The sequence below is a fragment of the Stigmatopora argus genome, unplaced genomic scaffold (genome assembly GCF_051989625.1).
Source record: "Stigmatopora argus isolate UIUO_Sarg unplaced genomic scaffold, RoL_Sarg_1.0 HiC_scaffold_27, whole genome shotgun sequence".
Taxonomy (NCBI): Eukaryota; Metazoa; Chordata; class Actinopteri; order Syngnathiformes; family Syngnathidae; genus Stigmatopora; species Stigmatopora argus.
The window spans coordinates 1162514-1177399 of NW_027520041.1; the positions used below are offsets into that span (position 1 = coordinate 1162514).

The 14886-nt window shown below is 49.4% G+C and overlaps 3 non-coding genes across 3 annotated transcripts; all 3 read left to right on the forward strand.

The window, feature by feature from the left end:
* The first annotated feature begins 220 nt into the window (after positions 1-220).
* On the forward strand, positions 221-293 carry trnaf-gaa (transfer RNA phenylalanine (anticodon GAA)). Its single transcript has one exon. It is a non-coding gene; the product is annotated as a tRNA-Phe (tRNA).
* Positions 294-948: 655 nt separating this feature from the next.
* Positions 949-1021, forward strand: trnaf-gaa (transfer RNA phenylalanine (anticodon GAA)). The gene has a single exon. It is a non-coding gene; the product is annotated as a tRNA-Phe (tRNA).
* Positions 1022-1312: 291 nt separating this feature from the next.
* trnaf-gaa (transfer RNA phenylalanine (anticodon GAA)) lies at positions 1313-1385 on the forward strand. The gene has a single exon. It is a non-coding gene; the product is annotated as a tRNA-Phe (tRNA).
* The last annotated feature ends 13501 nt before the right edge of the window (positions 1386-14886 follow it).

Sequence of the window (14886 nt, forward strand, 5' to 3'; positions counted from 1 at the left end):
TGAGTTTTTTTGCAGTCAAGTTTGATTCCTGTCACCGACATGAGCCGAATTGGCTCATATAAAGAGTTTTGGTAGGCGTACCCTGAATCAAACTCGGGCTTCGGCAGTCCCTTGAACTCTCTAAACCGGATCAATACCAGTTAATGCTCCAAATGGAATATTATACTAGTAAGCCATGAGTCAATTTGCAGTCCAAGTTGTTTAACGTTGTAAACAATCAGCCGAAGTAGCTCAGTTGGGAGAGCGTTAGACTGAAAATCTAAAGGTCCCTGGTTCAAGCCCGGGTTTTGGCAAAGCATTGGACCTGAGAAGCCCAGCCTAAATCAGATGGCAGTCAGTATGAAAACTGTTTACCTGTAAGCTATGAGTTTTTTTGCAGTCAAGTTTGATTCCTGTCACCGACATGAGCCGAATTGGCTCATATAAAGAGTTTTGGTAGGCGTACCCTGAATCAAACCCGGGCTTCGGCAGTCCCATGAACTCTCTAAACCGGATCAATACCAGTTAATGCTCCAAATGGAATATTATACTAGTAAGCCATGAGTCAATTTGCAGTCCAAGTTGTTTAACGTTGTAAACAATCAGCCGAAGTAACTCAGTTGGGAGAGCGTTAGGCTGAATATCTAAAGGTCCCTGGTTTAATCCCGGGTTTCGGCAAAGCATTGGACCTGGGAAGCCCAGCCTAAATCAGATGGCAGTCAGTATGAAAACTGTTTACCTGTAAGCTATAAGTTTTTTTGCAGTCAAGTTTGATTCCTGTCACCGACATGAGCCGAATTGGCTCATATAAAGAGTTTTGGTAAGCGTACCCTGAATCAAACTCGGGCTTCGGCAGTCCCTTGAACTCTCTAAACCGGATCAATACCAGTTAATGCTCCAAATGGAATATTATACTAGTAAGCCATGAGTCAATTTGCAGTCCAAGTTGTTTAACACCGTAAACAATCAGCCGAAGTAGCTCAGTTGGGAGAGCGTTAGACTGAAGATCTAAAGGTCCCTGGTTCAATCCCGGGTTTCGGCAAAGCATTGGACCTGGGAAGCCCAGCCTAAATCAGATGGCAGTCAGTATGAAAACTGTTTACCTGTAAGCTATGAGTTTTTTTGCAGTCAAGTTTGATTCCTGTCACCGACATGAGCCGAATTGGCTCATATAAAGAGTTTTGGTAAGCGTACCCTGAATCAAACTCGGGCTTCGGCAGTCCCTTGAACTCTCTAAACCGGATCAATACCAGTTAATGCTCCAAATGGAATATTATACTAGTAAGCCATGAGTCAATTTGGAGTCCAAGTTGTTTAATGCTGTAGACAATCAGCCGAAGTAGCTCAGTTGGGAGAGCGTTAGACTGAAGATCTAAAGGTCCCTGGTTCAATCCCAGGTTTCGGCAAAGCATTGGACCTGGGAAGCCCAGCCTAAATCAGATGGCAGTCAGTATGAAAACTGTTTACCTGTAAGCTATGAGTTTTTTTGCAGTCAAGTTTGATTCCTGTCACCGACATGAGCCGAATTGGCTCATATAAAGAGTTTTGGTAAGCGTACCCTGAATCAAACCCGGGCTTCGGCAGTCCCTTGAACTCTCTAAACCGGATCAATACCAGTTAATGCTCAGTGTCACTCAGTCACACAGTGTCACTCACTCACTCAGAGTCACTCACTCACTCACAGTGTCACTCACTCACTCACTCAGTGTCACTCACTCACTCCCTCCCTCCCTCCGTCTGTCACTCACTGACTGTGTAACTCACCTACTCACTCAATCACATACTCACTCAGTGTCACTCACTCACAGTGTCACTCACTCAGTGTCACTCACTCACTCACAGTGTCACTCACTCACACAGTGTCACTCACTCACTCACAGTGTCACTCACTCAGTCAGTGTCACTCACTCACAGTGTCACTCACACACTCACAGTGTCACTCACTCACTCAGTGTCACTCACTCACTCCCAGTGTCACTCACTCAGTGTCTTTCACTCACATTGTCACTCACAGTGTCACTCACTCACTCAGTGTCACTCACTCACTTACAGTGTCACTCACTCACTTACAGTGTCACTCACTCTTAGTGTCACTCACTCACTTACAGAGTCACTCACTCACTCAGTCACGCACAGTGTCACTCATTCACTCACTCACTCACAGTGTCACTCACTAAGTGTCACTCACTCAGTGTCAAACTCACTCACATTTAATCAATAAATCACTCAGTCAGTCACTCACTGACTGTCACTCAACTACTCACTCACCTACTCAGTCACTCCCTCACTCACTCATTTACTCACTAACTCACTCGCTCCCTCGCATCCTCACTCACCCCCTCTATCACCCACCTACCTCGCTCATCCCCTTGCCCCCTAGCTCACCCACCTACCTCGCTCACCCCCTCGCTCACCCACCTACCTCGCTCACCCACCTACCTCACACACCCACTTTCCTCGCTCACCCACCTACCTCGCTCGCTCACCCACCTACCTCGCTCGCTCACCCACCTACCTCGCTCGCTCACCCACCTACCTCGCTCGCTCACCCACCTACCTCGCTCGCTCACCCACCTACCTCGCTCGCTCACCCACCTACCTCGCTCGCTCGCCCACCTACCTCGCTCGCTCGCCCACCTACCTCGCTCGCTCGCCCACCTACCTCGCTCGCTCGCCCACCCACCTACCTCGCTCGCCCACCCACCTACCTCGCTCGCTCACCCACCTACCTCGCTCGCTCACCCACCTACCTCGCTCGCTCACCCACCTACCTCGCTCGCTCACCCACCTACCTCGCTCGCTCACCCACCTACCTCGCTCGCTCACCCACCTACCTCGCTCGCTCACCCACCTACCTCGCTCGCTCACCCACCTACCTCGCTCGCTCACCCACCTACCTCGCTCGCTCACCCACCTACCTCGCTCGCTCACCCACCTACCTCGCTCGCTCACCCACCTACCTCGCTCGCTCACCCACCTACCTCGCTCGCTCACCCACCTACCTCGCTCGCTCACCCACCTACCTCGCTCGCTCACCCACCTACCTCGCTCGCTCACCCACCTACCTCGCTCGCTCACCCACCTACCTCGCTCGCTCACCCACCTACCTCGCTCACCCACCTACCTCACTCATCCACCTACCTCGCTCACCCACCTACCTTGCTCACTCACTCACTCACCAATCAAACCAACCAACCACCCACCTGCTCACCTCACTCACCTCACTCACCTACCTCACTCACTTACCTCACTCACCTACCTCACTCACCTACCTCACTCACCTACCTCACTCACCTACCTCACTCACCTACCTCACTCACCTACCTCACTCACCTACCTCACTCACCTACCTCACTCACCTACCTCACTCACCTACCTCACTCACCTACCTCACTCACCTACCTCACTCACCTACCTCACTCACCTACCTCACTCACCTACCTCACTTACCTACCTCACTCACCTACCTCACTCACCTACCTCACTCACCTACCTCACTCACCTACCTCACTCACCTACCTCACTCACCTACCTCACTCACCTACCTCACTCACCTACCTCACTCACCTACCTCACTCACCTACCTCACTCACCTACCTCACTCACCTACCTCACTCACCTACCTCACTCACGTACCTCACTCACCTACCTCACTCACCTACCTCACTCACCTACCTCACTCACCTACCTCACTCACCTACCTCACTCACCTACCTCACTCACCTACCTCACTCACCTACCTCACTCACGTACCTCACTCACCTACCTCACTCACCTACCTCACTCACCTACCTCACTCACCTACCTCACTCACCTACCTCACTCACCTACCTCACTCACACTCTCATACAGACACACACTCACATGCACACACGCACTAGCACACACACCCCTTCACACACACTCACTCACTGATTGTAACTCACCTACTCACTGATTGTGGAACTCACCTACTCACTGATTGTGTAACTCACCTACAGACTGATTGTGTAACTCACCTACTCACTCACTCATTCACTCACTAAATCACTCATTCACACACTCACCTCACTCAATCACTCACTGTCACTCACCTACTCACTCATTCACACACACCTCACTCAATCACTCACTGACTGTCACTCGCCTACTCACTCATTCACTCACTTCCTCAGTCACTCTCTCTCACTCATTTACTCACTAAATCACTCAGTCACTTACTCACTCACTCACAGTGTCACTCACTCAGTGTCACTCACCCACTCAGTGTCACTCATAGTGTCACTCACTCACAGTGTCACTCACTCACTCACAGTGTCACTCACTCACTCACAGTGTCACTAACTCACTCACAGTGTCACTCACTCACAGTGTCACTCACTCACTCACAGTGTCACTCACTCACTCACAGTGTCACTCACTCACTCAGTGTCACTCACTCACAGTGTCACTCACTCACACAGTGTCACTCACTCACACAGTGTCACTCACACAGTGTCACTCACTCACTCCCAGTGTCACTCACAGTGTCACTCACTCAGTGTCTTTCACTCACAGTGTCACTCACAGTGTCACTCACTCAGTGTCTTTCACTCACAGTGTCACTCACTCACTCACAGTGTCACTCACTCACTTACAGTGCCACTCACTCACAGTGTATCTCACTCACTTACAGTGTCACTCACTCACAGTGTCACTCACTCACTTACAGTGTCACTCACTCACTCACACACAGTGTCACTCACTCACTCACAGTGTCACTCACTCACTCAGTGTCATTCACTCACTCACAGTGTATCTCACAGTGTCACTCACTCACTCAGTGTCACTCACTCACTCAGTGTCACTCACTCAGTGTCACTAACTCACAGTGTCACTCACTCAGTGTCACTCACTCACTCAGTGTCACTCACTCACTCAGTGTCACTCACTCAGTGTCACTAACTCACAGTGTCACTCACTCAGTGTCACTCACTCACTCACAGTGTCACTCACTCACTCAGTGTCACTCAATCATTCACTCACTCACAGTATCACTCACTCACTCTCTCATTGTCACTCACTCAGTGTCACTCACTCAGTGTCACTCACTCACAGTGTCACTCACTCACTCAGTGTCACTCACTCACTCACAGTGTCACTCACTCACTCAGTGTCTTTCACTCACAGTGTCACTCACACACTCAGTGTCACTCACTCACTTACAGTGTCAATCACTCACTCACTCACAGTTTCACTCACTCAGTGTCACTCACTCACTCACTCACTGTCACTCACTCAGTGTCACTCAATCAGTGTCACTCACTCAGTGTCACTCAATCAGTGTCACTCAATCAGTGTCACTCACTCAGTGTCACTCACTCAGTGTCACTCACTCACTCACAGTGTCACTGACTCACTCACTCACAGTGTCACTCACTCACTCAGTGTCACTCAATCACAGTGTCACTCACTCACATTGTCACTCACTCACTCACAGTGTCACTCACTCACTCACAGTGTCACTCACTCACTCAGTGTCACTCACTCACTCAGTGTCACTCACTCACTCAGTGTCACTCACTCACTCAGTGTCACTCACTCACTCAGTGTCACTCACTCACTCACACAGTGTCACTCACTCACTCACAGTGTCACTCACTCACTCACAGTGTCACTCACTCACTCAGTGTCACTCACTCACTCACAGTGTCACTCACTCACACAGTGTCACTCACTCACACAGTGTCACTCACTCACTCAGTGTCACTCACTCACTCACAGTGTCACTCACTCACTCAGTGTCACTCACTCACTCACAGTGTCACTCACTCCCTCCCTCCCTCCGTCCGTCACTCACTGACTGTGTAACTCACCTACTCAATCAATCACATACTCACTCATTCACTAACTCACTCCCTCAATCACTCACTCACTCTAACATTCCCTTACTTACTCAATCACTCAGTTAGAAACTCACTCACATTTACTCAATAAATCACTCAGTCAGTCACTCACTGACTGTCACTCTCCTACTCACTCACTCAGTCACTCCCTCACTCACACATTTACTCACTAACTCACTAACTCACTCGCTCCCTCGCATCCTCACTCACCCCCTTGCCCCCTAGCTCACCCACCTACCTCGCTCACCCCCTCGCTCACCCACCTACCTCGCTCACCCACCTACCTCACACACCCACTTTCCTCGCTCACCGACCTACCTCGCTCACCCACCTACCTCGCTCGCTCACCCACCTACCTCGCTCGCTCACCCACCTACCTCGCTCGCTCACCCACCTACCTCGCTCGCTCACCCACCTACCTCGCTCGCTCACCCACCTACCTCGCTCGCTCACCCACCTACCTCGCTCGCTCACCCACCTACCTCGCTCGCTCACCCACCTACCTCGCTCGCTCACCCACCTACCTCGCTCGCTCACCCACCTACCTCGCTCGCTCACCCACCTACCTCGCTCGCTCACCCACCTACCTCGCTCGCTCACCCACCTACCTCGCTCGCTCACCCACCTACCTCGCTCGCTCACCCACCTACCTCGCTCGCTCACCCACCTACCTCGCTCGCTCACCCACCTACCTCGCTCGCTCACCCACCTACCTCGCTCGCTCACCCACCTACCTCGCTCACCCACCTACCTCGCTCGCTCACCCACCTACCTCGCTCGCTCACCCACCTACCTCGCTCGCTCACCCACCTACCTCGCTCGCTCACCCACCTACCTCGCTCGCTCACCCACCTACCTCGCTCGCTCACCCACCTACCTCGCTCACCCACCTTCCTCGCACGCCCACCCACCTACCTCGCTCGCTCACCCACCCACCTCGCTCGCTCACCCACGCACCTCGCTCGCTCACCCACCCACCCACCTCGCTCGCTCACCCACCCACCCACCTCGCTCGCTCACCCACCCACCTCGCTCGCTCACCCACCCACCTCGATCGCTCGCGCACCCAGCCACCCACCCACCCACCCCGCTCGCTCACCCACCCACCTCGCTCACCCACCCACCTCGCTCGCCCGCTCGCCCACCCACCTCGCTCGCCCGCTCGCCCACCCACCTTGCTCGCCCGCTCGCTCGCCCGCTCATCCACCCGCTCGCTCGCCCGCCCACCTCGCTCGCCCACCCGCCCCGCTAGCCCGCCCACCCACCCCGCTCGCCCGCCCACCCACCCCGCTCGCCCGCCCACCCACCCCGCTCGCCCGCCCACCCACCCCGCTCGCCCGCCCACCCACCCCGCTCGCCCGCCCACCCACCCCGCTCAACCGCCCACCCACCCCGCTCAACCGCCCACCCACCCCGCTCAACCGCCCACCCACCCCCCTCGCTCGCCCGCCCACCCACCCCCCTCGCTCACCCGCCCACCCACCCCCCTCGCTCGCCCAACCTCGCTCGCCCACCCCCTCGCTCGCCCACCGACCTCGCCCGCTCACCCACCTACCTCGCTCGCCCGCTCACCCACCTACCTCGCTCGCCCGCTCACCCACCTACCTCGCTCGCCCGCTCACCCACCTACCTCGCTCGCTCGCTCACCCACCTACCTCGCTCGCTCACCCACCTACCTCGCTCGCTCACCCACCTACCTCGCTCGCTCACCCACCTACCTCGCTCGCTCACCCACCTACCTCGCTCGCTCACCCACCTACCTCGCTCGCTCACCCACCTACCTCGCTCGCTCACCCACCCACCCACCTACCTCGCTCGCTCACCCACCCACCTACCTCGCTCACCCACCTACCTCGCTCACTCACTCAGTGTCACTCACTCACTCACTCAGTGTCACTCACTCACTCACTCAGTGTCACTCACTCACTCACTGAGTGTCACTCACTCACTCACTGAGTGTCACTCACTCACTCACTGAGTGTCACTCACTCACTCACTGAGTGTCACTCACTCACTCACTGAGTGTCACTCACTCACTCACTGAGTGTCACTCACTCACAGTGTCACTCACTCACAGTGTCACTCACTCACAGTGTCACTCACTCACAGTGTCACTCACTCACTCAGTGTCACTCACTCACTCACTGAGTGTCACTCACTCACTCACTCACTGAGTGTCACTCACTCACTCACTGAGTGTCACTCACTCACTCACTGAGTGTCACTCACTCACTCACTGAGTGTCACTCACTCACTCACTGAGTGTCACTCACTCACTCACTGAGTGTCACTCACTCACAGTGTCACTCACTCACAGTGTCACTCACTCACAGTGTCACTCACTCACAGTGTCACTCACTCACAGTGTCACTCACTCACTCAGTGTCACTCACTCACTCAGTGTCACTCACTCACTCAGTGTCACTCACTCACTCAGTGTCACTCACTCACTCAGTGTCACTCACTCAGTGTCACTCACTCACTCAGTGTCACTCACTCACTCAGTGTCACTCACTCACTCAGTGTCACTCAGTCACTCAGTGTCACTCAGTCACTCACAGTGTCACTCAGTCACTCACAGTGTCACTCAGTCACTCACAGTGTCACTCACTCACTCAGTGTCACTCACTCACTCAGTGTCACTCACTCACTCAGTGTCACTCACTCACTCAGAGTGTCACTCACTCACTCAGTGTCACTCACTCACTCAGTGTCACTCACTCACTCAGTGTCACTCACTCACTCAGTGTCACTCACTCAGTGTCACTCACTCCCTCCTTCCGTCCGTCCGTCACTCACTGACTGTGTAACTCACCTAATCACTCAATCACACACTCACTCACTCACAGTGTCACTCACTCACAGTGTCACTCACTCACTCACTTCCTCAGTCACTCACTCCCTCCCTCCTTCCGTCCGTCCTTCACTCACTCTCTCACTCACTTCCTCAGTCACTCACTCCCTCCCTCCTTCCGTCCGTCCGTCACTCACTGACTGTGTAACTCACCTACTCACTCAATCACACACTCACATTGTCACTCACTCACAGTGTCACTCACTCACAGTGTCACTCACTCACAGTGTCACTCACTCACAGTGTCACTCACTCACAGTGTCACTCACTCACAGTGTCACTCACTCACAGTGTCACTCACTCACAGTGTCACTCACTCAGTGTCACTCACTCTCACTCACTTCCTCAGTCACTCACTCTCTCACTCATTTACTCACTAAATCACTCACTCACTCACAGTGTCACTCACTCACACAGTGTCACTCACTCACTCAGTGTCACTCACTCACACAGTGTCACTCACTCACACAGTGTCACTCACTCACAGTGTCACTCACTCACAGTGTCACTCACTCACAGTGTCACTCACTCACTCACAGTGTCACTCACTCACAGTGTCACTCACTCACAGTGTCACTCACTCACAGTGTCACTCACTCACAGTGTCACTCACTCACTCAGTGTCACTCACTCACTCAGTGTCACTCACTCACTCAGTGTCACTCACTCACTCAGTGTCACTCACTCACTCAGTGTCACTCACAGTGTCACTCACTCTTTCAATCAATCACACATTTACTCACTAAATCACGAAGTCAGTCACTCACTGACTGTCACTCACCTACTCACTCACTCAGTCACTCACTTAATAAGTTAGTCAATCAGTCACTCCCTCACTCACTCATTTACTCACTAATCCACTCGCTCCCTCGCTCACCCCCTCGCTCACCCACCTACCTCGCTCATCCCCTCGCTCACCCCCTCGGTCATCCACCTACCTCGCTCACCCCCTCGCTCACCCCCTCGCTCACCCACCTACCTCGCTCACCCACCTACCTCGCTCACTCACACTCACTCTCCAATCAAAACAACCACCCACTCATTCACCTCGCTCACCTCACACCCTCTCACACTCTCACACACACTCATGCACGCACACGTACTCACGCAACTTCACACACTCACTCACTGATTGTGTAACTCATCTACTCACTCACTGATTGTGTGACTCACCTACTCACTCACTGATTGTGTGACTCACCTACTCACTCACTGATTGTGTGACTCACCTACTCACTCACTGATTGTGTGACTCACCTACTCACTCACTGATTGTGTAACTCACCTACTCACTCACTGATTGTGTAACTCACCTACTCACTCACTGATTGTGTAACTCACCTACTCACTCACTGATTGTGTAACTCACCTACTCACTAAATCACTCATTCACACACTCACCTCACTCAATCACTCACTGTCACTCACCTACTCACTCATTCACTCACTTCCTCAGTCACTCACTCTCTCACTTATTTACTCACTAAATCACTGTCACTCACTCACCTCACTCACTCAATCACTCACCTACTCACTCACATTCACTCACTCATTTACTCACTAAATCACTCAGTCACTCACTAACTGTCACTCACCTACACACACTCAGTCATTCACTTACTCACTTAATAAGTTAGTCAATCAGTCACTCATTCACTCACTCATGCTATCACTTGCTCACCACACACACACAAACACTCACACACATACTCACACTCGCACGCACTCACGCTCACACCCTCACACTCTCACACCCTCTCATACACACACTCACAGACACATGCACGCACACACACTCCCGCACTAGCACACACACCCCTTCACACACTCACTCACTCACTGATTGTGTAACTCACCTACTCACTCACTGATTGTGTAACTCACCTACTCACTCACTGATTGTGTAACTCACCTACTCACTCACTGATTGTGTAACTCACCTACTCACTCACTGATTGTGTAACTCACCTACTCACTCACTGATTGTGTAACTCACCTACTCACTCACTGATTGTGTAACTCACCTACTCACTCACTGATTGTGTAACTCACCTACTCTGTGTAACTCACCTACTCACTGATTGTGTAACTCACCTACTCACTCAGTCACTCAATCACTCAGAACAACAAACTGGATGTACAGTTTTGTCTTGAGAGAGTAGAGGAATTGTGTGACACAATTGAACTCGAGGAGCCGATATGAGGAAATCTACGAGGCCACTGAATGCAGTGTGGGTGCTCCAAGCGCACGAAGAGGTCAAGCGCAAGATTCTTGTGCGCACTACTGCCAACTCCATGACAGGATTCTGGACAATATTGTTTGCCCGACACGGACCAGATTTCAAAACGACGAAAGACTGATGTTTCTCTCCCTCCTCAACCCGCAGAAGTTTCGGGAATACCAGAAAACTTTCCCCCATGCAGCCTTCTCCAGCTTAACGCAGAGCCACGGAATACTTTTTGATCTGCCTCAGTCGGCTAAGAACAGAACTGATTGTGATGTATGCAATGGATGATTTTGCAGGAAAATCTCCCACTGATCTCCTCAACTTCCTTCAGCAGAAAAATCTGAGTGAGAGCATGGGGTAGCTGTACACAGTGTGTTTGGCAGTGACCATTCCCGTGTCCACTGCTTCTGTCGAACGGACATTTTCAGCCCTAAGTAGAATCAAAACTTATGCCAGAAATACAACAGGACAGACTTGACTTTCAGCATTAGCTTTGATGACGATAAAAAAGAACTTCTTGATGGACCTGAAACGCACGGGTAATCTGTACGACAGAGTAATTGAAATCTTCTTGAGGAAAGAAAGGAGGATGGATTCTGTGTATAAATAAAAATAATTTTTGGGAAGTAAACTGTCTATTTTCCTAAATAATATTTCAATTTTGGAGATTATTATTCTTTTTTACATGTGTCGCAGCTGTAGCTGCAGTAAAGGTTTTATAGCCATAACATACTTGAGGGTTGGATTGATTCACACATACTAATGAAGGCCTAGGTGTGAAATGCATGGCCCGCCACTGAATTACTTGCCAAGAAGCCCTTTATGGGGATGGCAGGCCCAATGGACTTGTGGTTGGCTCATCAACTACACGGTTCTGAGATAAACTAATGAAAGCTGTGTGGATTCCAACCTTCCAGTGTGCGGAATATGTAAGATGTCCCTGATAATTTGTGGGTTTTTACCGGGTACATTTCCTCCCAAAAACTAAATATATGCATGCTTGGCTGGTTAAACACTAAATTACCCCTGGCTGTGAGTGTGAGCGTGAATGGTTGTCCGCCTTGTGTTTTTGATTGGCTGGCCACCAAAATAATCATTCGATCATATATCAAGGTGGAAAAGATTTGTGAATTTGGAATCGATCTCTGAAATTGTCAATAAGCCATTTCCAGAGATGCCAGCGACATATGGCAGAAACATTGGATCATATTAAAGTTTAATGAAATGCAGCTGCAAGGCCCAAATTTGAAACTTAAGGTGTGTTAAGTCCTTGTCGGATGTCGTGCCAAGGAAATATGGATTAGTTTTATCTACCTCTACAATGTCTTTTCCTTTGTCTGTATCTGTTCTTGCTATTGCAACCAAGATGGCGCCGCTCAAGTGGCAGCCGGTGGCAGTAGCTCCGTCCGCTCTTACTCGTTTCTTTGTTTTTACAGCTTTTCTATCTTTTATTTTTAATTACATTTTAATATTTCTTAATGCTTTCCTTTATAGTTTATTTTGTACTTTATTGTTCTATTAGCTTAGTTTATTTATGGTAGTCCTGGACATTTTTGGAACCATTCAGGCCAGGAAGACTACCGGTCCCGATGATCAGCTCCAGACTACTGAGGGACTGTGCGGCCAACTTGGAAGAGTGATTCTGTATATTTTCAACCTCAGCCTCTGTGTGCAGAAGCCTAAGCTTGTGTGGGCTTCCTGTGTCTGATTCCAGCTTTATCTAGGTCTACATTGTCTTTTCCTCTGTCTGCTTGCTACTGCTACAAGCTGAATTTTCCAATACGGAATGAATAAAAGTTGATCTGATGTAATCTATCCCGTTTTATAAATACCATGGAGATGAGCTATAGAAAAATGTAATTTATAAATCACCTAAGAGCAATCAATTTTTGTGAACATAAAACAGTTAACTGTAAATTGTTTCTGTAATAGTTTTTATCATTTTGATGTTGAAATGGATAATTGGTAGAAGGTTAAGCATGATGTGCGCATTCCCTTTTCACACGTGCGCCTTATCACTGTAAACAGCAATACCTCGACATACGAGTGCCCCGACATACAAGCAATTTGAAAGGAGTAAAATTGAGCAAATATTTATCTTGAGATACGAGACAAATTATGATATACGGGCATACAGCGGACGCGAGCGGCTGCTCATAAGAACATTATGGGCACTGTCTTTCTCCCGCAACTCCGTGTAATGTCTCTACGAGCACTGGGCGCAGCGTTTTTCAGTGCTTTTTCCCCCGTTAGTCAGTGCAAAAAAAAAAAAAACATGATCAAATCAAAAGCCTTTATTGTCATTATAAAGCAGCTGCATATAACGAAATTGGTGGTGCTCCTCCACCAAGTGCGTCTTTCCCAGTAAATACAGAAGTAATTTAAAAAGTCACGTCCAGTAATTCTCACGCAAGTTAATTCTAAAATATTGCACAATCTAAAGATATTGCACATTTTATTGTACACCCCAAAGTTATCCGTGTGCGGTCGATTGGTCGCCGGTCTTTTGGTCGCAGTCTTTAGGTCGCCCGGAAGTTTGGTCGCCGGTCTTTTTTGTCGCTGGTCTTTTTTGTCGCGGTTTGGTCGCCCAAATGATCGGCTGCTGCCATCTACTGTCAATTTGTTAAAAAGCTAATTCACAGATGGTGTTTTTATCGAAGCAGTCCAATGAACCTTCATTCTCTCTGGGAGAACTTGCAATGTTGAAATACTTTAGATTAAATGGTCATTTTTATCAAACAAATAAAAGTATTAGTATAGTTTTAGCTGTTGAAACAATCTAAATACTGTGTATAATTTAGACAGTATTTAGATCGTGTCAACAATATTTAGACTCTAAATACTGTTGAAATGATCTAAATATCTAATATCAAAATATCAATAAGAGCACTCATTTAACACATCAGCTGCTGCCGTTGACTGTCATAGGCGTCCAATGAACCTTCATTCTCTCTGGGAGAACTTGCAATGTTGAAATACTTTAGATGGTCATTTTTATCAAACAAATAAAAGTCTTAGTATACTTTTAGCCCGGAACTTTGACATTAAAATAAAAGGCAATATGTAAAATTAATGTATTAAAAAGAAGACAAAGCAAATTCACAGATGGTGTTTTTATTGAAGCAGTAAAACTTAAAAATTCTAGCAACCTTCATTCTCTCTGGGAGAAATAACAGCACTCATTTAATACATCAGCTGCTGCCATTGACTGTCATAGGCGTCCATTTAACACATTATTATTTTATCAACCAAATAAAAGTGGGGATTTGGATTAAATGTTCCGACATCTGGGAGGCACGCAAGATCTACATCCGGGTTACCACGAGGGATCTCCATTCTTCTCCAGATGGCCAGGTACGCGACACGACCTTTCTCCATTTGGCGTGCAAGCAATCAGAGACGGACGAAAATGACCGCGAATTGACCGTAAGTAGCACTCTTTAATGAAAATGACCTGGACATTTTGTCACCCAATGTTAAAATATATCAATTGCATGCCAATTGGCATATATTTGTTCATATCCATACGAGCGACGACGACTATCGAAACGGCCGCACGCGCGAGTAAATACTGCAACCAAAAGACCGGCGACAAAAAGATCGGAGACCAATCGACCGTGTACCCCCACAATGTTAAAATCTATCAGTTGCATGCCAATTGGGTGTACAAATTTGTTGATATCTATACGAGCGACGAAGACAGTATATCAGGCTAGGGTATACATTTGTGTTACGCGTGTGGTTCGGCAGATTGCCTTACTAAATACCCAGTAAAGCTTTTAATAAGTGCAATATGTTGCGCATCTCTCTCTCTCTCTCTCTCTATACAAATACTGGAGCTTTTCAGACATTAAAACCAGGCCAGGGGGGTGATTTTTCCCGGGAAAAGACAGCGATGGACGTCAATGGTGAAACGTCAAAAATTAAACTGGGGTAAAATCCACTTCCTAGCAGCATTTTG